At 38.1% G+C, this 24716-nt stretch overlaps 2 non-coding genes across 2 annotated transcripts; one reads left to right on the top strand and one right to left on the bottom strand.

The window, feature by feature from the left end:
• Window positions 1–2109: 2109 nt before the first annotated feature.
• TRNAS-GGA (transfer RNA serine (anticodon GGA)) lies at window positions 2110–2181 on the bottom strand. The gene has a single exon. It is a non-coding gene; the product is annotated as a tRNA-Ser (tRNA).
• Window positions 2182–2484: 303 nt separating this feature from the next.
• On the top strand, window positions 2485–2556 carry TRNAS-GGA (transfer RNA serine (anticodon GGA)). Its single transcript has one exon. It is a non-coding gene; the product is annotated as a tRNA-Ser (tRNA).
• Window positions 2557–24716: the final 22160 nt, after the last annotated feature.

The raw sequence follows: 24716 nt of genomic DNA, 5'->3' as shown, positions 1-24716 counted from the left end.
TATCTTTAGCAAACTCTCATAAGAGGAAAATTTATTTCTATTTTACACGGATTTAAGTTATTTATGATTTGTAGGCCTACAAGAGTACAAGTACATATTAGAATGCAGAAAACTACGATGCATAAATTGATTAAAAGAGACGCGCGCTAGCATGGAGCGTAACGCTGCAAAACCGGAAGCTATCGGGTTCGATTCCCGATGGGGTCATGGATTTTTCTCCATTGATCTAATCTTCCCGGTCGCATTATGACTTTGGGGTTTACTAAGCTTCTAACAAAATTGAGTACCAGGGGATATTTTCTAACCTCTCGCTCCCTCGGGGCAATTGATCTGTAATGTGGTTGACTTTACCTTTTTTTTAATGATTAAAAACGAAAAAATACACAATATATTAATAGAGTACTGTAAGGGATACTCTGCTAATTCCGCAATATTAAGAAGTAAATATATAATATTTTTATCAAAATGTTTATTGAAAAATATTATCAAGGTATGTAGACATGGACGAAACCTTTCATTACCAAATGAGGTAGAGAGACCTATTAAAATGCAAATATATTTAGTTGTACATACATTACAGATGAAAAAGAACAACTCGGGTAATTCCACAACAGTTGAGCAAAGTAAACATATTACATTTTGTCCGACAGAACAACAAAAAAGTTTTCCTTCTCATTCTTTACGAAACCACCTCTCACTGCTTGTAGCGACAGAGTTTGTAGAGCGACATGATACCGCCACTGCTTGCGTTCAGTACGTGAATGAAACACACAGCAATGTACAGGAAACTCCTCGTACCCGTTTGAATGTCTGTGATTACACGATGTAATCACGACACGCGCTTTGGTAACCGCTGCTCTAGGAGGAAAACACTGTGCTTGTAGACTCGTCACAGTCAACAGAACATTGTCCTTAGTGTCCCATGCCATGTGGTCATCAGCGCATAGCGAAAACCTACTTTGTCCGCCACAAATTCTCTCACTTGAATTACAACTTTCTGCATAAATTAATAACATATGATATTCCTAAACTGTGAATGACACTGCAAATTCTTTATCGAATATCTGGTAATGAACTGCCATCCGCTCGGCAGTAGACCTATGGACAGGGAGCTTGATCTCACAAGCAAACATTCTGATGGGGCAGATAAAAATGTTAATTTTTTTCTTCCACCATGGTAATAAGTCAAAAGAAGTGCTTATACAAATTTTGGTCACTCGACCGCAATTACGAGGCCGTCCAGAAAGTGATTTTCCCTGAGGCCGTTTACAGAAAAAACACAATAGCATGGATAGATTTATTGAAACATACTGCAGTTGTTGCGGTATTTGTCAACATATCCCCCACTGGACTTGAGACATTTGTTATACCATGGGATCAATTTAAGTATCCTTGTGTCGTAGAAGTCAACCACCTGAGATCGGAACCAGCGTTTGTCAGCACCTTTCTGTGGATCCCATGGTATGACAAATGTCTATATTCCGGTCGGGAATAGGTTGCTGTGTCTGTTCCAATAAATTTTTCCAATGAAATTGTGTTTTCTTTCTGTTAACGGCCCCTGGTGAACTTATTTTTTACGGCCCTCGTAATTGCGGTTGAGTGGTCAAAATTTGTATTAGCACTTCTTTTGACATTATTAACACGGTGAAAGAAAAAAAAATAACTTTTTCATCTGTCCCCATCAGAAGTTTACTTGTCAGCTGACATGTATTGTACGTGCGTCTGTGCCGAGTACTGCCTGCTGAACACGTTGCCACGTCTCTCACGCCAGAATATTAACAAATTTAAGCATATATTTTTATTTAGTTTCATGAAAACTTAATAGAACATATAGATATTAATTTAAAATAATATTAACTCTTTAGCCTACTAGATATACCTACTGATGTAATTGTTTTCGTAATTTTACTAACGATATAGGCAGTATAACGCAAATAAAATAAGAAAAGAAATATTTTTTCTGAGAAAACTATCAAGTTTTGACCCTATGTTGTATGGGCATTTTTTGATCCTGTAGAGTGTAGACCGTCCTCGACGACTGTGAAAATGACGGCACTTATATTCCTTATACCCTGATGATGAGAGAGAGATGGAACGGAGAAAAATTCTCTCCGGCGCCGGGATTTGAACCCGGGTTTTCAGTTCTCCGTGCTGATGCTTTAACCACTAAGCCACGCCGGATACAATCCCGACACCGTTGAGAATCGTCTCAGATTAAGCTCCATCTCTTGGGTTCCCTCTAGTGGCCGCCCTCTGCACAACGTCATAGATGTCTATGCACGCAGGACCGAAGTCCATACATGTGTAGAGGTGCACTCAAATGAGTGACTGGTTGGCCGGGGTCCGACGGTATGGGCGCCGTCTTTAAATCACAAAGTGATTTATTACGTATATCATATTTATTTTGATGTACCGAAGTACATATGATATTTCCCAAGAGATGGAGCTTAATCTGAGACGATTCTCAACGGTGTCGGGATTGTATCCGGCGTGGCTTAGTGGTTAAAGCATCAGCACGGAGAACTGAAAACCCGGGTTCAAATCCCGGCGCCGGAGAGAATTTTTCTCCGTTCCATCTCTCTCTCATCATCTGAGAAAGTAGAATATCTGCATGGAAATATCATATGTACTTCGGTACATCAAAATAAATATTCCTTATACCCTGTATACCAGGCCTGCACAAGGTTTGCGCTCTCCGAGCCGGCTCACAGCTCATGAGCGGAATGCAGATATTAGCTGCGCTCTGTATAAGGGTGGTCTGGAAGAAGGGGTGATCTCGTACAAAATATACACAAAAGGAAGTACTATTACGAGTGTTTATGAAATGAATTCCCGTTCAGTGTTTGCAAAACTATCTTGGACTATTATTAATTAATAAAGAAATATTTATTTTACAGAAATAATAGAAATTCTATAGCTACTTAAATGTACAATATCATTTTGTTATATTTTTATTTATCAGTACATCAAAACGAGGTTTTATGCTGTTGGAAACTGAAAGGAACAGTAGTCTACTAATCGTAATGAAACATCAGTTACAGATTTTCGATGTCTGCCTTTATTAAAGTTGATTATAGAAAACAGTTGCTCACAAATATAAATGTTGAGCCAAACATAGCAATCATTTTCACAGCCAGCCTGTGTAGTCGTGGATATTACTGCTAATGTTTAGTCTTGTAAAACTCAACCAGGCTAGTAATATTATTCAAACGATCTTTAGCCCTTAGGTCACATTGAAGATCAATAAGTTCGAGGTGTAAATCGTTAAATGTTATGTTCAGTCTTTCATATTCCTCCATACTGTACTGTAGCAGTAGGTAAGCAACGTGAGAATAGGCCTACATACTGCACTCCACTAAATAACTGAGTGGTCGTTTCCCTCTCCTCTACCTATAGCAAGTCTATGTCATTCTGACGTATCTTCCTCTCCGTTTCGGCGAGCGGTAAACACGGCTCTCCCGCTCCGAAGGAGCGCGCGCGCTCGTTGAGCGCTGTTTGTGGAGGTATGCGTATGCATTTTGAAAACGGGTAATGTGTTACATATTATAATTAGACGTTGTGATTGAACTCTATTGCAAAGCTCTTGTGATATCTTATGTTTATATTTGAATAACTGACATGCAGTATAAGTTCATCTACACAGAACTGTTTGAGTTCGTAGCCGAACTTCACATCTGTTGTCCAAGAATGCATTTTTCAATTCTTATGGAAAAGAGATCGCCACATGTACGATTTTATAACGTTGACTCAGTCCGTCTGGGGCTTCTGGCTGCCCCCACCAGTGTTGCCAACAGTTGTTCGTATAATCCCGCTAGATAGCTTTCGAAAACCCGCGATTTTCTAACAAATATCTCTAGATTTTAATGTACACTTATTATGCAATAATAATAATAATAATAATAATAATAATAATAATAATAATAATAATAATAATAATAATAATGGTCAAGATAGAGGATCCACCCGCTAATGTAACGACATCCATCCTCCAATGTAACGAATATTGCACAATTCTATCATTCTCAATGTGGCGCTATAGAGCAATTTTAAACACTTTTGTCACAGACACAACATATTTAAATTCTTATTGCATTATATATGTTACCATTAAAACCCAAAATCCAATAAAACCAGTTTTACCAAACAAAAACATAAACGAACCAAACCTAACCTGACATTGACTCTAGGTCATACGAAAACTCACTTTCTATCTATCTTTATTTGCTTAAACTAGTTTTTACTAGTTGAATATGGAATTATCACTAAATTGACACATCCATTATTTCACGAAACTCACACTGAACAAATTAAATGTAATTATGAAGGCCGATTTTAATGCTAATATGCATTTCATTTCAGAAACTTTAAAGATTAAAAATCGCTAGTATTCCCTCTAAGCGGGATAATATACTTTTACCCGCGAGACGGTTATCCAAAAAAGCTAGATTTAGCGGGAAAACTGCTAAATTGGCAACACTGGCCCCCCACTCTCGTATGACTCAATCTTCAAGCCCATGTTTACTGTAATTTATGTAATGGTATCGGATCTCAGGTTGGTTTCTATTGAGCAGCGTGCACACAGCTGTCCTGCTTTCTCCTTTCCACTCTCACTCGGCTAAGACAGATACATAACCTGTAGCTGTCCGACAAACTTGCAGTGAATTCATGTACTTGGAGACCAGTTTACACTGCGTGATCACATGTCTACTCTGCTGGCGATTATGCACTGATTGACTATATAATCAAGACGCCATGTCAACTGCCAAGGTTAATTACTGCCAATGACGCAGGTGATAGTGAATGACATGGTGGGGGACCCCGAGGAAAGCGGCCATTGTTCCTGTGAACCGGCAGGGAATTGAATTGGAGTCCGTGAGGTGAGAGTCTGCGCTCATTATCGAGGCATTTGATCTGCCATTGGCCCGGATTATTACGGCCCAGCGATCTGAGGCTGCGGTGTGCAGGACACTGGCGTGGAAAATGCGTTTGTGAACTATTTAAAATGTAGCTTTTATGATTAGTGCAATTTAGTGTCATGACTTTGGAAGTAGTCTTCCAAAATATCTTTATTAAGGCACGCTCCCACTTATCGGAATCGAACCGAATCGAATCGAAACGAAAAATCTGCTGCCGCTCACATCTAGTGGAATCGAACCGAACAATACTTTTGTGTTTTATGTTTTGTCATACAAAAGATGATAATTCTACACAATATTTATTACTTTTTCTTCTTCATATTAATTTGTGATTTTTGTATCAGCAATAACTTTCAATAGTAAATGAATTAAGACGCCAAGAGTGGATATGGTTCATTTGTTTTTTTTTCACGAGGGTTTACGAGGACTTATGATGTTACCCGAAACAAGAAATTCTGTTCCGGCAGTGGAATAAATATTCTAGCTCTTGAATTACGTTCTGTTCGATTCGATACGACGCGCCGCTTTCTGCTATCTTCCATTTTAATACATTGTGAAGAGAAATTCTGTTCGATTTGATTCCGCTAAGTGGGAGCGGGCCTAACATTACTGTTCAATATTTGGAGAAAATAAATATAAAACCTAAATAAACATATAGCGAATTGTTTCATTATTTTTATTCACATCATATTACAGTCTGATCCGTTTGGGCATGGATAATATTAATTTATTATTATAAAGCTATTATGATAGTAGGAAAAATTTCTTGCTGGTTATATTATGATTAAAAGATGGGAGTTTCCATATATGACAATCAACAATGCATAATCTGAAAGGGCAATTGAAAATCGTAGATTATTAAAATGGCTACTACAAATAAACAGCGGGCACAATGTGCTCTTTGGTATGCTAAATTTGAGAGTGTTAAAAGAGTTCCAAGAGAATTTCGACGTGAGTATGGTGTGTGTAATGTACCTAAATACGATTCCATAATGTTGTGGTATCGAACATTTGTAGAAACAGGTTCTGTGTTAAAAAACATGCAGGAGGTCGCAGGCGAAACCCAGTACGAGAAGCAGCTATCTCTTGGCTTGGTCCCCAATCTCCCCAGATCTAACCCCTCCTGACTTCTTCGTGTGAGGTTTTGTTAAAGATATTGTCTATTCACAGAAACCCAGGAACATTGATGATCTGAGCGTAAAAATTACTCAAGATTTTCAACAAATCACCCCCTTATGTTACAACGGACATGGGCTGAATTGCATCACCGTTATGAGTTGTGCAGAGTGCGCAATGGGAGTCACGTTGAGCTTTGAGGAATCTCCCATCTTTCAGTGTTGTATGCACAAAGTTAAAAAAAAAAAAAAAGGTTCAGTATTAAATTTTTTACGGTGTTTTTATTTTATCCATACCCAAACGGATCAACCTCTATATTCGATGATATAAATATCACCTTCTTATACAGGACTTATAACTTTTAAAAGCTATGAAAGCAAGAGGAGGCAATCGTCCTGGGTTCGTATCGTATAGTGCTGGCCTTCTGTACCGAGGTTGCGGATTCGATCCCGGCACAGGTCGATGACATTTAAGTGTACTTAAATGCGACAGGATCATGTCAGTAGATTTACTAGCATGTAAAAGAACTCCTACGGGACAAAATTCTGGTACACTGATATAGCTTCGGCAGTTGCGAGCGTCGTTAAATAAAATATAATTTAATTTAATTTGACAGGAGGCATAAATCGAGTCTAGAACACTCATTACTCCAAAAACTTACAAGAGTGAATATTTAGAGCAAATTTGAAAGACCGATATTAGGCCTAAACATAATATATTTTATTTTATTTCTGCCTCTGTGCAACATCATAGTTAGTGGTGAGGAGGAAGACAGACGGCAAAAGCTGCAATGTTTTTTAATACCCTGACGACCACGACTGAGTTAAGTCACTTGAAATTTGACGGTTAGATTACTGACCGGCAGAGATATAATGTAGGCCTACTTATGTTCGGACTAGAGGCATAGAGGTGCTTAGTGGGTTGGATATGGAGCATCTCTATGCAATGCAACCGAAAGTCTAAATAAGTTGTTTGTGCACCCGTGGTGGAATGAGTTGCGTTCCGACTGTGCTATTAGGCTAAGCCAGCTCCACCACCCGTCACACTAAGCATTCCTCTCTATCCTTTTAATCCGCATATCTTATCTCTGGTGATGACTCGTCATAAACTCATATGTAAGAGACATCATATCCCCTTCAGGAAACCAGGAACCAGTGGAGGCTTCGGCTTCACTTTATTGAAGAAGTGTCAAGACATAAATGTCGTACAGGACTATGAGACGTCCAGATCATCACTGCCATCTACCAATCTTTGGACAAACCACAAGTAACATCTACTGCTGTGGACGGTACGTGGCTAACGAGAAAGACGGAGAGGGGATTCGATCCGGCATCGGAATGGAATCCGGTGTGGATTATTGGATAAAGCAATAGCACGTAGAACTGAAAACCCGGGTTCGAGTCGCGTGCCGGAGATAATTTTTCTCTGTTCTATCTATCCTCCATCATAAGTTTTATTATAGTTCAGACAGTTATGGAGGAATATGGATAGCACAGTTTCTGCTTTTAAATGGAATTTTAATTTCGTGTGTTAAATAACATCATATATTCTCAAATTTTCTTATCAATAATATTTTCAAGCTTCAGTGTTGAAACTTCGACTTCTCTACCTACAACACTCGTTTACCATTTTTAAATGTATCAACCCACTTACAAAAAATGGTACGATTCATAAAAATGATATGATATGTAAATTTTGTATTTCCGTCTACAAGAAAAATACTATAGATCATTGTGCAATGAGTGTGAAAAATTAAAGTGAACACATTACTATACAGGGTGTAAGGGGTATAAGTACCATTATTTTAACTGATGATTATTCATGTCATAAGGAAGAAAAATGCCCTTACAAATTTTTTCTAATTGCAATATTTAATTAATTATTAAAGTTTACAATATCAGACGTTTTGCAACGTTGCTGGATAGGGAGGAGTGGGTTTATAAGTACGCAGTACAGCTCAAGCGGGTACAGATATACCGGTACAGAAGCTCTGTTCTAATGCAGGAGCGGAACATGAAGATACTGTTGTTTACATAAAACGAGCAGCAAATACAAAGTTTCAATCTAATTAATAGAACATTGTGGTGAATTTACATCTTATGTAACAATATTGCTCCATTCTTTATTGTATGTCTAAAAATAAACAATAATGGCTTACTGCACAAAGTTACACGAACTTTTTTTTTCTATTGAAACATTTTAATTTATCCTACTTCCGTAAAGCAGTATGATTTGTAAACAAATTTCTGGATGTGTGATTTTCGAAACTGAGTAAGGGACTCCTAGTTTCTAAAAATCGTTGAGAACTGCTATAAAATTTCGCCGATTATGCAACCTTCTTTGAGGAAAACGTTGACGGTACATCCTTAGACGACTTTCTCCATAAATTAATAACATATGATATTCCTAAACTGTAAATGACATTGTAAGTTGTTTATTGAATATCCTGTACCGAACTGTCATCCGCTCGGCAGTAGAGCTATGGACAGGGAGCTTGAACTCAGCAGACATATACGGTATGTACGTCTGTGCAGAGTACTGCCTGCTGAACACGTTGCCACGTCTCTCACGCAAGAATATTAACAAATTTAAGCATGTAATTTTATTTAATTTCACGAAAACCTAACAGAACACACAAATATTTATTTAAACTAATAAATAATTATTTTCTAGATTTACCTACTGATGTAATTGCTTTCCTAATTTTACTAACGATATAAGCAGTATAACGTAAATAAAATAAGAAAAGAAATATATATATTTTTTTCTGGGAAAACTATCAAGTTTTGACCCTATGTTGTATAGATATTTTTTGACCCTGTAGACCGTTCCCGACGACTGTGAAAAGGACGGCACTTATACCCCTTACAGCCTGTATAGAATTGAAGAGTGTGATCCATTTTTATGAAACGACCAGGCTAGTTTTTTATCCATCGGTCTACGGACTGAGCGAGTTTTCAAGTGACATGCACAATAACACAAACTTTTAGACAAGGATTGGCTTTGTTTTCAAAGAAAATAAGCATAAAATATAATGATAGATGTCTCAAACATATGTAGGCCTATGTATAAATAATAAAAATGACCAAATGGTCCGAGTGAGTTTTGGAATCATACTTGCCAATTAAAGTAGGATATTTTACATGTATTCTTTAATGTTTTGAGACATCGTGTCACAATGACGAAGATCTGCAATCTATGTCCACATAATATAGCACAGTATTACGTCATAATTCTTTGTCTTTCTAATTATTGCATAATCCACGTACAAATAAAACTAGGTAACGATATTCAGGCGAGGATGTGCGCTTCGTTAATAATTCAACGTATATAAAATTATCCAGAAGTAGGTCTCGGGTATTTTCCTCATATATTCTCAGCCCCGCAACATATTGTAATGTTCATTTTCTAAAGGGCACAGCTTCAGTTCAGCAGACTGTTACGAAGAGTGCAGTAAGAAGGGAACATCCAGACAGCAATTAGTTCCGTCCTGATTCTAGTTTGCATGGTGGAGATGTTACTTGACCCATTTTATGTGTGTGTGGGTTGTCACTGTTGTATACGGCATGTTAACGAAAGTTAAAACCTCACATGGGAACATTTCGCTTACAGTATAATTCAGTCATTTCAGATAACAAAGTTATAGTGTAGTGGTTAAGGTGCTACACCACCACTAAGCTGAAAATCGCGGATTTGATTCCCGATGAGGTTATGGATTTCACTTAACCTAATTTTTACAGTTGTATTATGGGCCTGTGGTCGAATTAGCCAAATATAATAGAAATGAGTGCCATAGACTTTTCTTTAGGTATGGTAGATATTAAAGTCCTGCATAACCGGTTACGAAAGATAGAAAAGACATTGCTACTGAACGCCTGGCGATACAGACAGTATGCGAAGCTCTTATGTCTCGCGGAGTGGGCCAATGTCCGAGTCTCACTCGGGTGGACGGCTCTGGATCATGAAATACAGATAATATTGAGCCATCCAGAAGTTCCAAGAATCGTTGCAAGGACGCGATCATCATCGTGTACCTTTCAATTGATATTTCCTCCTCTCTCCTCATTGATTGAAGCACGCATCATGAGAGTGCTTTTATTTTTGTTAATAATTTTTATCTCCCTAAAAACTACTTATTAGAGAAATAATAATAGTGACTACATCCACTTGGAATAATTAAAAGACATAGGCTATATTAACAACTACTCTTTCAGAGGTAGTCTACATATTTTGAGTTTAAAGTATGAACGTTACAATAGTAAGTGTGTACATATTTGCTCTTCTATTTTGTAAGTAATTGTAATTTATTTTATTCTTACTTACTTATGGCTTTTAAGGAACCCGCAGATTCATTTTTTTTTATTTTATTGGGTTATTTTATGACGCTGTATCAACATCTAGGTTATTTAGCGTCTGAATGAAATGAAGGTGATAATGCCGGTGAAATGAGTCCGGGGTCCAGCACCGCAGGTTCATTACCGCGCTCACATAAGCCCAACATTGGTCCCTATCCTGTGAAAGATTAATCCAGTCTCTATCATCATATCCCACTTCCCTCAAATCCATTTTTATATTATCCTCCCATCTACGTCTCGGCCTCCTCAAAAGTCTTTTTCCTCCGGCCTCCCAACCAATACTCTATATGCATTTCTGGATTCGTCTATACGTGCTACATGTCCTGCTCATCTCAAACATCTGGATTTAATGTTCCTAATTATGTCAGGTGAAGAATACAATGCGTGCAGTTCTGCGTTGTGTAACTTTCTCCATTCTCCTGTAACTTGATCCCTCTTAGCTTCAAATATTTTCCTAAGAATTTCAAGCTAACACTTTTTTTTTTAATTTGTGTAGTTAAAAAATGTCATCAGAGTTCCTGTATGGTGAAATGCGCTTGGTATCCTGCCCTCTATATCTGTGGTTCTGTCTAGCCAGGCGCAACCGCTTCAAGGCCGGATATTCGAACGAATGTCCAACCTCGCCGGTTGATCTACAACCGGTCGAATATAAACCGGTTGTAAGCGCTGTTCTGCAGCATTCTGCTAGATATTACAAACACATAGACTAATATCCCTACCGTCCACCGCTGTGGCTTAACGGTTAGCACCAGCATGTTTTAGCGCGGGCATTTCTAGCCTTTAAATAAGGTGCGGCAGAGACGTAGAATATCTTTTAAGCGCGTATTTGCATGCGATTCTGAGACTTTACGTCACTGTGGCACCTCATTTAAAGGTTAGAAATACCCGCGCTGAGCATGCCTGGATTAGCATGTCTGATCGTGAAACGAGAGGACCTGGGTTCAAATCCCGGTTTGTACAAGTTCTTTTTCTCATGTATGGAGGAGGGACTCAGAGTCTTACAGTGAAGCATGAGACTTATTGTGCTTACTACTCCTATTCTGTAATTGATTGGGTAGCCGAACGGCCGCGCTCTTGTGCAAGTATACAGCTCGCCGTACCGTGAACTTAACCCAGGCTATGGATGATGAAATGTGGATTAATTCTGACGAAATAAGTCCGAGGTCCAACGCCGAAAGTTACCCAGCAATTCCACTTCAATTGGTTCCGTAAAAAAACCCCAACCAGGTAGCTTGTCCCAACCAGGATTTGATCCCGGGCCCGCTCGTTTCACGGTCAGACGCGCTAAGCGTTACTCCACAGCGGTGGACTTGTACAAGTTACCTGGTTGAGGTTTTTTTCCGAGATTTTCCCGAGTCAATTGAAGCAGAATTGCTGGATAACTTTCGGCGTAGGACCTCGGACTCATTGCGCCAAAATTAATTCACATATGATCGTCATCTCCGTTTCTTTCCAATGTTTCAAGCTTGCTATTATGTAGAGACGACTGCGGGCAGCCACCGAACTTGAACTCCGTGGTATGTGGTCATACTAACAATGAACTACATTAAACATTTTCATTAGGCTACTGATATAATGAGTTCGACAAGATGGATGCTGAATAACATTATTGATAATATAGAAAGTTATTTCATTTAAAGAATTGTGTTATTTAAAAATTATGTTTCCTTGTTTAAATGTTCAAATACTAATTTTCATGTTATCTGAAATAAAAAGGTAACCTTCTTAGGTAGGCTCTTTTGGGTATCAGGTATTAAAAGTAGTGCAATAACCTCGAGCGGTCGCGACCGACCGAGTAAACGTTTCAACTGACCGGTTATAAATTCTCGACTGCATGCACTCGAGCGTATTATTTCCCGGCTGCCTTCTTCACAACCGAGAACTGATTGGCGAGTTAGCTAGGCCGTTTTCATGATGATGTAGAGGTCTAGTGTAGTGATGTCAAAGCAAGCGCATTTTCTGACCTTGTCGTCTTGCGCGGGCATCAAGCGCTAAGAATGGAAGGAGTAGTGCTGCTTATGATTAGGTTACCTCCGATTGATGCCGCGCAGGTTGTATATGTGCTGTGGCGCAGACATACACTTTCCGCTGAGCATTCCTTTAATCGGATCAGCTAGTGATTCGAGTCTGCTGACGTCCGCGTATCTTTTAAAATAAGTTGTAATTTGTTGTTGTTTATTCTCTCTTTTATGTTAACCTCTCTCTCTTTCTTCGGCTCTTTTTTGCGTTGCTTAAAGTGCTACGTTAGCTGACAGATTTTTTTTCTAGTTTTGAAATTCATAGTATATGTGGAAAGCCGTATTAGTTTTATGTAATTGATCAAATTAATAACATTCAATCTAACAGCAAAACTAACGCAGAAGTAAAGCTTTTCAGTAGCTAATGTAAACATTTATACTTTAATTCTCCTAGAAACTCTCGTTTAATCGTAAACAGTGTTTGTCAGTTATTATTCTAATCGGTATAGTTAACGTAAAATATATTAAGGGAGCTTCAGAATGGAACAAAAGAAACTTGTACTATCAATGGGATAAAGTTTACTGTCCAACATAATTTATTCAGATTCTTCACCGGAGAGGATTGATTATTGTGTTAAAGGGTGTCAGCATTTGAACTGCCTCTTCTAAAACGCGCCACTCTTGCTCTGTAATAAAAATATAAGTTGCTATCAACTTAAGGATAATTGTAATATTATATTATTACCACATGTTTTTTTAGTTTCATTCAGAAATATTTTAATCCAAACAGTAAAATATAACTCAAGTTGTCTAAACAGCAAAATATAACTCAACTCGTCTTGTAAATATTTCATATGTTTCTTATTGCCTCGAAAGTTACGTTTTAGAGAAATTTCAAGACTTTTTCCTAGACTGTGAGCCTTTCGGAACAATAGCACTAAAACAATTTAAAAAGAAATCGTATCAAATGTTTTGCGTAATTGTTTTCATCAAGTACGCGATTGTATGATTGCTTCAAATGGTCTAACAAATTCGAAGTTCCACCACCCTTAGAGTAAATTCGCCCACAAAGTTTACAGTGTGCGACTTTATTATTACCTTCAACTAAAATAAAGAATTTCCATGCGACGGATATCCGATTTGGTAACATTTTATTCCACCCACAACTACCGTCAGTCCGTACGCGCCGGTCGTCCTTGAGCTAATTGTCGCTTCGCTCCGAACCACCGCATCCCTCCGTATGCCCTCTGTTCCACCTACGGTAGTACCGGAGATCACCGGTGGAGAGCTTTATTCGTAATCTCCGATTCCTCCGCGATAGTAGTCACTCCGATGAGCAGCACTGGGAAGGAGGAAAGGTTGTGTATATGAATAAGCAGCCTGTTGGATTAAGGAAACAGTGGTGCACAAACATCAAACGGAAAGTGACATTTTAAGTCGTTATTTTTATATGGCTTCTTTCTGTTTGATATTATCATTGTCTGTAAAACAAAAGTACTAATACCAATTTCTTAATATTGCAGTTGCGTTTTAAACGTTAATAACGTAATGAAGAGTTAAGAATAAATATTCACATAAATTCCATAGTAGTACAAGTATACTGTACTAAATGAATGAAACACATTATACATAAAGAAAGTTATAAATAAATATATATATATATATATATATATATATATATATATATATAAAGAGTGAGTATGACATGATAAGTTGGAATTTATATTGATGGTATCTTTAGCCTTGTAAAAGTAATCAATAAAGTAATGAAAACAATATTATAATACAAAGCAAGTTACCTACAGTAGATATATGTTTTAACTCTAACTAATATTACATAACAAAACTCTTATCGCATTATGCTTTTAAGGTGATACTGGTGCGCAACTTCCTATCATCAGAATATTAAACTATTTTCTCGAAATCTGCTGAAGCTATAGAGCTGACGTTTTTACAACACATGGGCACATATCTTTTGTTTATGATGTAACAGTAGTTGCTTTATTAATTCATTTCCTTACAAACATTTTTCATGCGAATATTTTCAAAATTTTCAGTACACTATCTCCAGTAATACGTATTTACGGTATATTAGATTTACGAAAATATTGTTTCAGTATCTGTAAGGCTACTAAATAAACATATCTGAAAGTTTCACTTTTCTGTAAAAAAAAAAAGTTGAGATAATATTCCTTTTGAATAAAAGAGCAAACTTGTGAAAAATCAGCATAAAATTAAAACTTACATTCTTATAATGCATTTATACTTCTCAGACAAATATACAAATTAACATGGATACAGTTTTGATAAGTTCTCTTCCCTTTATCTATTGAATCAGTGCTGGCCATCCCAGTATATAGCTCGACCAAGCGGCATATACTACCTCTTTCATCTGTCTTTCCTTTCCGCTGTAAAGCGCTCAGGCTCTCTTGAACTCTAAAGCGCGCGCTTGCGCTTATGGGCATTAGTTGACATGACTGGTGTAGTGTATAGAAAGCGTCTGAGATTGAACAGATCAAAGCTGTATTTTAAAATGCACTACTTAAGTATAATAGCTAAATTAATTAATATTACAAAGGATTACCTATATTAAATGTATGAAAACAAAAATAAATATAAATAGTAATTGAGAGTTAATAGATTTATTTCTGGCTTAGAAGTAGTAGATACGTACCCTTTTTGCATAAACTGGAAAAATAATGGAAATATTGTTCTTTTAAATGTTTGAACTATTTTCCAAAACGTTAATTTATTTTATAAGCTATAGTTAAACTATTCCAATGAATTAATGAGGAAAATGTCTGAATTCAACACTGGATAAGGCTATTTGTTTGGTCAGATAAAAGAGCTTGCTTGCGAACCATTCATAATTTCATCCAGAAAGCTGTATCGGCACATATTCAAGCAGACCTCCAATATTTACATAATAGAGAATCGACTTCTGTTGACGATAAATCGATAATACCTATCTTCGGCATATTTCTGCGCCACATTATAAACCACTTTCTAATTACCACACAGTAATAGCTCAAATCGCATGAGGGCCCAGTCTATTCATGGAACAGATTTATTGTGTGTTCAAATTCCAATACTCGCTTTTGCGTATTGATCTCACAACGTCAACACAAATTACAGTTTTATCTTTACCTGCATTAAACTTAAGCACGCCTAGCGTTGTTACCTAATTACACATACCTGAGACATTTATTTCCTGTAATTGTTAGAGGTCGGTGAAAAATATTAATGCAAGTTTAGATGCGAGTTACTTTTCGACGCATACAATGGACTGTCTATGTAGAGATACTGAAAACAGAGCCTGACGAAACGTATGTCCTGTTCAAGAATAAATTATCTTCAACTGTCTTTTAATTGTTCCGCTCTGAACATTACGTCCTTTGTTGCCATTCTGAGTATTAGCACAGTATACATGTTAATACAGTAATGAAACTGTGTGTTAATAGTAGAGATGAACGAAACTAACTGCCGCTCTCGCTCGCTCGCTGTGTTCGTTGCATTTGTCTTTCGAGTCTCGTCTCGTCATTCTCGTGCGCTTCGAGTCTCGCTCGTCATTCTCGAAACAGCATTTGGTCGGCGTGGAAAGATTTCGTAACTTTGAATAACATACATCATTGAAATAAATAACATAAATGTTTAAATGAGACAAAAAGACAAAACAGAACAGTATCTTAATTATCAACATGTTCTGGTTCTATTATATTATGATATTACCTATGGTTATATAAATAGAAAAAAAAAACAATTCTCAAATAAATTTGCATTTCTGAGAAGCATAAAATATAACGTTAATATTTTTTTACATGAGATTGCACGCTTGATCTCAAATATATGAAAAGAAAATTCCTAGCATTTTATTAAGGACCTAGTACCCATACTTGTGGAGCAACGGTCAGCGCGTCTGGCTGCGAAACTAGGTGGCCCGGGAATCTCGGTCGGGGCAAGTTACCTGGTTGAGGTTTTTTCCGGGGTTTCCCCTCAACAAGCAAATGCTGGGTAACTTTCGGTGTTGAACCCCGGACTCATTTCGCTGGCATTATCACCTTCATATCATTCAGACGCTAAATAACCTCAGATTTGATACAGCTTCGTAAAATAACCCAATAAAATAAAAAAATAAGGACTTAGTAATTAAATAAAGATTGGGGAACGGATTATTATACACTGAAAGGTGGAGATGATGTTTCAAATAGGTTACTTTATTGTTTATACATATAAACAGTTGCCAAAGTAGATAAAAGTTCAGTTAGATATAAACAACTGTGACGATTCAAGGCTGCTTGACGTTCGGGACTTCGGAAGTGATCAATCTCGACGTTTCGAAACACTCATAAGCTGTCTTCACGTCAACGACGCGACGTATAGAACATTGTCGTGCGGGTTTTCGGCTTTGCGGGCGCTGTTAAACTTGCTTTCTCGATCATTGTTCATCTCTACTGGGTGTTCAGTTCAAAATGTGTCATGGCTCGCTGTATGTCGTCATGTGGCTATCCGATGAGCCTAGAGAATTCAATCTTCCTACACTTCCGCAGAGGTGTATTACCTAAATGCGAGAGAAGTTGCCTAGCAAGTACGGCGTTCATTCTGAAGATTACTTACCGATATGTATGGTAACGCCAATAGTGGCAAGAATGTGAACTGTTTGGAAACACGTACTGAAGTGAGTTTTTTTTCTTACTGTCGGGATATGGGGAGAGGGTTAAGACGATTACTTACGTATTTGTTGACATTAACTTCGACGGTCAACATGGCACGGAGCATTTGATTTGTGTTGTGGAATGTTGCCGTATGCAATCGATGATAACAAATACCCTGCGTACGACTTGCCCGCGCAAAACACAGTTCGAAAGAGGTTATGGTAGCACACAGACTTTACAGACCGCCATCTGTTGCTACGACATTAAAGTTATACCGTACACGTTCTCAAGTTCAGATTGAACGCCTTGATTAATAGGCAACTTCTCTGACATAAAAGCTGAAACTCGCTTCAAATCGCTGACTCATAACAGTGACGTCATGACACACTTTGAAATGAACACCCAGTAGTTAATAGTGCTATGACAACTTCTTAGCTGAGCATCACTAGCGTTTCTGGTGGCGAGTAACTACGTGCTTACCAAATCTATTAACTTGAGAAAGTAAATACGCACAAGGAAAAAAATATTAATTAAATAAGAACAATGTACAAATTATTATGTGACATCTTAAATTTAAATACAGGAACAATATGGAAAGAACAGAATTTTACTTCAGAATGGCAATAACTTCAAATGCCACTTAACCTGTAATTATATTTCAGGTCTTATTGTTACAAGTTTATCAACTTCAAAATGATTAAGTGAGAGTAAAGTCACAGAACTAACAAACAAATTCAAACTTGTGTCACAAATACACGAGGGCCAAAAAGATAACTTTACGAATGTGTGTCATACAATGTTTTTATGCGGTACCAGAAATTTACATTAAATAAATGTTTGAAGTGGGAGAGGTTGTAAGATCACAATGTCCATGGCCGTCTAAACTCAGAACCACTAAGAAGTAAGACTTTGATACTCCATCGGCAAGTCTATCGTGCCATCAAAAAGGAGTGCGTTATATGGCAGTAAACATTTTTAATAGCCTCCCTATCGATATAAAACATGAAAATCAAAACATAAGATTATTTAGGGCCAAATTAAAGAAGTACTTAATTTCTCACGCCTTCTATTCTGTAGGTGAATTCATGACATTCAACAACGCTTCATGAAATCGATACTAAAACTCTGTATTGTACTAGTATACTATATTGTAAACCTCGTCTGTTTATATTTCAACTAGACTGTGACTATAAAGTAAGACTTTATGGGCCATATTCATAGACATTCTTAGCGCGGGCTTCCTGTGGATGATCAGTGAAGTAACATTTTTCGTATTCATAAACCAGTGTTAGCGATATGATATGATATGAATTGTGTACAAGTAATCACTCGATAGCCTGGGCTAGTTTAGTATGCTCGTAGCGCGGGATAGCGAAATGTCTATGCATAGCATTGCTGGTAAAATTCATGTTCTGGGAATAATAAGTTAATTAAGTAGTAAAATATCGCTGCAATCGAAACGTATTGGGAATAAATTTGAACAAAAAAAAGTTTCCTTCCCAGGCAGGATTCGAACCACGAAAGTCTTAGTTACCAGTCTATCGTGCTCTGGAGTGAACAAGGCTCTGAAATCAGCTACAAAGGTCGGTCCGGTTTTTTTACCACTACTGTACATTGAATATTACATTTTATTTGGCAGTGCGTAAAGTGAATAGCAGTGCCTAACCTAAAGAGATTACATACTTTTTTGCGGACTAATGTTTTAAAGCTCAGTTTAGGGACTGATAACAGTGAATAAAATGCAACTTTACGCACTATCGTAGAAAAAAATGAATTTAAATGAATCGTTAAAATATGTAAAAAATGAACAGGTTCATATTTTATTTATCTTTATTATAACGGAATTTTAATTTAAGCAGGAATGAAGTAGATTCGTTGCCGCAGGATATTGCCAAGATTCAAAAGTTTCATCGTAGAAAAAATAAATTTCACTATTTCGTTTATATGACGTCATTCCATTTTCGACCAATGAAGTGTAATGAAATTTTGAATTCCAACCAATCACAGTCACACTTTGCGATAATTTTTGCAGCTAGATTTATCGCTATCAATTTATCGCATGGTCGTTCTTTTGTTTAGTCGTTGTCGCCAACTGTTTCCCCGTAAACTGATGATCATGAATACATTAAGATGCAACTACACGGTTAAACTTTTCTTTCAACTTTAAAGCAATTACTGCAAGATTGATATTTAATATTAATTAATATATTTACGCAGTGAAGACGACGTTCAAAACGGCGCACCATGTGGACACAAAATCTTCATGCATCTTAATTGAACGCACCTTTTAAACTTGATTCTTTCGATATTCTTCCCAGATTGCACGCATACGCGATTGGAATATTGAACTGTGTAGATGCAGCTTTAGTTCCGTTACACACTACAGCGAGAATGCGTTTGTCGAGCTATAAAAAATGCTTTCGTGTAGCACTGATTGTAAGTAACAGTCGAAATAAGGCACAGCTGACATTGGTCCTGCTCCCACAGGTTCGAGTTACTTAACCTATAATTGTAGCCTATAAAATTTGTATTTTGTGAATGAAATGAAACAATTAATAGAAAGTCAGATGTTCAAATTTATGTAACATCATCGCATATCAAACCCAAAGACCTTGCACAGTAATAATGTCTTTGATCAAACTGCCTTCCGTATAGCGTAATAAAATTCGTGATTTAATTAGGCCTATCTATACAGAGATGGCTTCACTGTGTAGCAAAATGTCTCGCTGTGAATACATAAGCATTGCTATATAGCTGTCCCCACTGTTACTGTTAAATTAAATTATGATTTCAACAGATAATGACAATGTATTTATGTTATAATAATAAGAGAAAAGTGCAGTATATGTAATTCACATTGTTAAACCTGTATTTTGCTTTTCGCAATTGGCATTACTGAATAATAACATCGAATTTCTTTATTGCAGTAATCGATATTCATCTACGAGTATTTCAACTTCACATTGTCTGAATAGGTTAAGTATTCGTTAATATACAATTATTAACATTTTGTGATCGAATTTTAGGGCTATATTATTTACATTTTTATTTTATTCACGATAAATCGTTAAAGTATGTTAAAAATGAAATAGTTTGTATTTTATTCATTTTTATTATAACGGAATTTTCAGTTTAAGTAGGAATGAAAGAGATTCGTTGTCGCAAGGTATTGCCAAGATTCAAAAGTTTCAAGCATGAATTGCAGGCCTGCAATAGTTTATGCGCGACGTGGCGTCAGAATTGCAAATACTCCTGGCGCTCGCTCTAGTGACTGTGTTACCGAAGCAACGTGGAGTCATTAAGTCGGATGATCCGCGATAAACAGAGACACGCAGTACATGAGGTCACCAAATTATTTATGTGGGGTAGTGCCCTCCAGGCGTGCTCATCAGAAGTCTGGCCACGTTTCAACAACTTGGATGAGGGCGCCTCTAATTGGGTGCACGAGTGTACACACTTTGAGCTGCAGATTCTTCTTCATTCCAGCATCACTTGGTTGCTTTATAAAGTATTCATACGCAACAGACAAGACTAATTTTCTTTCTTTCGTATCTTACTCTCCGTCTCTATCTCTCTCCCTCTTTTCCTACCTCTTCTCAATCATTATGTCTCTTTTCCTATATTCCCCTCTTTATTTCTTACTTTCTTTCCTCTCTGTCCTTACTTAATTGAATCTTTTATGTTTGTTTCTTTTCTTTCTTATCCGTTCCTTCATCTCTTTCCCTAATTTAACCCATGCTTTCTCAGTCCATATATATGAAACAAAAACAAAAACAAATGTGATAGTGCAAAAATAAAGGTTTTGAGATTTTTAAGATTCCTAATTACAAAACAGTTATTTACGATACAAGTGTTAAAAGTTGCATTTTATTTTGTGAGCAGAGATATTTGCGAAACTAGGCTGCAAGCCAAGTGTAGCAAATCTACGAACAAAATAAAACACTTTTCACATAATATGTAGGCTTATCATACACTACTTTTAGACAAACGTTCAGTATTTGTAAATACATTAGATAATTTAATAATTTTTTTCTCTATGAGGCCGGGAGGGGAACATCTCTGTGCACCGCGACCTGAGTCTGTTGTGCGCTTCTGGGATGAGTTGCAAGCGCACCGACCGCACCCACGCCGAACGACCTAACCGCTAACACCCTGACGACCAGTCCCGCCATCCCTCCAAGTCTGAGGTGTAAACCACCCCTACCGTCTCCTCAACGGCCACCATCTACCACGCTTGACATATCCATGGAGGCCGGCCGAGAGTGTCGGCAGCTTCGAAGGGCCGCCGCAGGCGCGATCTGAAAACCAAGGAAGACAACCGGAATGATAAGAAAGGATAATGAGGGGGGGAAAGGAAGTGGCGAAAATGAGGGAGTTCCATACGCTTGATAAAGTTACCTGATATTTATCCATTGGAGTGAGGGAAAAGCTCCGAAAAAACCTCATCCAGGCAACTCGTCCCAAGCGGGGAATCGAACCCCGGCCCACTGGGTTCGGGAGCGAAGACGCTACCACGAGTCCACAGCGGTGGACTAATAATTTATTTACTTGTATTACTTGAAATTGCTGGACCTGCTACCTGGCGATAAATTTATGAACTGCCGTTAGGGTATTGTTTCACATGATTGCTGTGGCACGGAAATGTCATCTGGAAAATTTATCAAACATTATGGCTGCAATTTCAAACTTGCGTTTCAAAGATTAACACAGCTGTAATGGAGATACACCAGGACAGATTGGATGATGTCCAGCGTGAGTTCAGACGGCGTGCTGAAGCGTGTGTTTGTGCGAGAGGAGGACATTTTGAGCATCTGCTCTAGACAACTGACAATTAGCCTACCTTCTCTCAAGCAGACAGGTCCATTAGGTATGGAATCAAATGAGGATAGATACGGTACGTGATATTATTGTAACTCGGAAACGGGGCTGAATATTGAAAAAGTGTATTAGGATTTTTTTTTTTGCAAATAAGGTCCTAAATCACCTCCTTAAGGGTTGACCTGACCTTTTGATACACTCTGTATAATGTTTGCAAACTCATTAACTTTAATGAATATATAAGTATTGTTCGAGAAGTGACCATTAATGTTTTATTTGCTATTGCTCTTAAAACTATTACTTCAGATGTTTCTAAAAAATCCTGGTTAATGTGAGTCGGGTCTGATCTCTGCTGGATACAAAATAATTTGTCTAACAAATTGATTTGCATATTTTTATTTTTTAAATTAAATCTTGTACGTATATTTTTACAGATTGTTTATCTTGAACAGCTGCAATCCATTCTATTGATCTTAAGTTTGGTTAAATAATTCCGCCTTCAAGCTTGCATAACTACTAACGCTGAATTTTGACACTTGTGCAATAATGTTTGGGACAGCAAATAAATAAACTGATAATAAAAATAACAACAATAAAAATCTCTCGTATCACAGGGTCTAAGACTCACTTTGCACCTTATCGTTTCTTTGTTATCCATCATCATCAATCACACTCGATTTCGTTAGCGTGTGTATTTTTAAAGACCCTTGTGCAGGCCATTAAAATACTTCATATCCATTTCTGTACAGAGGGCAGGAAAAGAAAAAAGTCCAGAGAGGTGTGTGATAATGCTAAATAACAGGAGCATTGGGCCTCATCTGTCAATGTCACGGTAACCAGGTAACCACTCCATTCTCGCTTTCTGCGAGATACTGCGACATGCATGAAGGCACGTACCGCTGCCTGCCATAGCGTGCAGATTAGACCTACTCCAGCACGCAAGAGTTCATGAAGAGGCGGAGCGACCATGATAGCTGTCAACTGCTGCTTGTTACACTGTTACCGCCGCGCCGTGCCTTATGGTAATATTTTTTCAAGACGTTAAAATATTCGATAACAGTTATTAAACTTTTATATTCCAGAAAGACTGTTAGATAATTCTCCTGTGAGATTCCAAGAAAAATTTAAAGCTTAATTAAAATGAATATTAACAGCGCGTTCTTAGAATTGCACGGACTGTTTATAGCTTAGAACGTTTGATTCATCTAAATTGTGTAAACATATTGCTGCGTTTTAAAATAAACGAAGCCATGCAAATGCTACACGTGTACATCGCACACAAGTCGAACAAGTTTCTAGGTAAACGAGAGAGTGACGCATGCGCTTCGCAATGTGGTCAACAGAATTATGCGAGACACAGGAAGAGAAATAGTGATCTATGCACATTACACTGCCGTCAGCAGAATTACGTGAGACAGAGATGCATGCGCACTGCATTGTGGTCAACAGAATTACGCGAGACTCAAGAAGAGGAACAGTGAAATATTCGCGCTACACTGCAGTCAGCAGAATTACGTGGAGACAAAGACGCATGCGCATTGCACTGTAGTCAATAGAACTACGCGAGACGGAGGAAGAGAAACAGTGAACTATGCGCACTACACTGCAGTCAGGAGAATTACATGAGACAGAGACGCATGCGCACTGCACTGTAGTCTACAGAATTACGAGAGACATAGGAAGAGGAACAGTGAACTATGCGCACTACACTGCAGTCAGTAGAATTACGTGGAGACAGAGACGCATGCGCACTGCACTGTAGTCTACAGAATTACGAGAGACGTAGAAAGAGGAACACTGAACTATGCGCACTACACTGTAGTCTACAGAATTACGCGAGACGGAGGAAGAGAAACAGTGAACTATGCGCACTACACTGCAGTCAGGAGAATTACATGAGACAGAGACGCATGCGCACTGCACTGTAGTCAACAGAATTACGAGAGACGCAGGAAGAGGAACACTGAACTATGCGCACTACACTGCAGTCAGCAGAATTACATGAGACAGAGACGCATGCGCACTGCACTGTAGTCTACAGAATTACGAGAGACGTAGGAAGAGGAACACTGAACTATGCGCACTACATTGCAGTCAGTAGAATTACGTGGAGACAGAGACGCATGCGCACTGCACTGTAGTCTACAGAATTACGAGAGACGTAGGAAGAGGAACACTGAACTATGAGCACTACATTGCAGTCAGTAGAATTACGTGGAGACAGAGACGCATGCGCACTGCACTGTAGTCTACAGAATTACGAGAGACGTAGGAAGAGGAACACTGAACTATGCGCACTACATTGCAGTCAGTAGAATTACGTGGAGACAGAGACGCATGCGCACTGCACTGTAGTCTACAGAATTACGAGAGACGTAGGAAGAGGAACACTGAACTATGAGCACTACATTGCAGTCAGTAGAATTACGTGGAGACAGAGACGCATGCGCACTGCACTGTAGTCTACAGAATTACGAGAGACGTAGGAAGAGGAACACTGAACTATGCGCACTACATTGCAGTCAGTAGAATTACGTGGAGACAGAGACGCATGCGCACTGCACTGTAGTCTACAGAATTACGAGAGACGTAGGAAGAGGAACACTGAACTATGCGCACTACATTGCAGTCAGTAGAATTACGTGGAGACAGAGGCGCATGCGCACTGCACTGTAGTCTACAGAATTACGAGAGACGTAGGAAGAGGAACACTGAACTATGCGCACTACACTGCAGTCAGTAGAATTACGTGGAGACAGAGACGCATGCGCACTGCACTTTGATGAACACAATTACACGAGGCGCAGGAAGAGGAACAGTGACCTACGCGCGCTACTTTACAGTCAGCAGAATTACATGAGACAGAGACGCATGCGCACTACACTTTAATCAACAGAATTA

This window comes from Periplaneta americana, chromosome 7 (genome assembly GCF_040183065.1).
Source record: "Periplaneta americana isolate PAMFEO1 chromosome 7, P.americana_PAMFEO1_priV1, whole genome shotgun sequence".
NCBI classification, from domain to species: domain Eukaryota; kingdom Metazoa; phylum Arthropoda; class Insecta; order Blattodea; family Blattidae; genus Periplaneta; species Periplaneta americana.
Note: the sequence above shows the minus strand (reverse complement) of the source record. Positions and strands in the feature narration are given on the sequence as shown.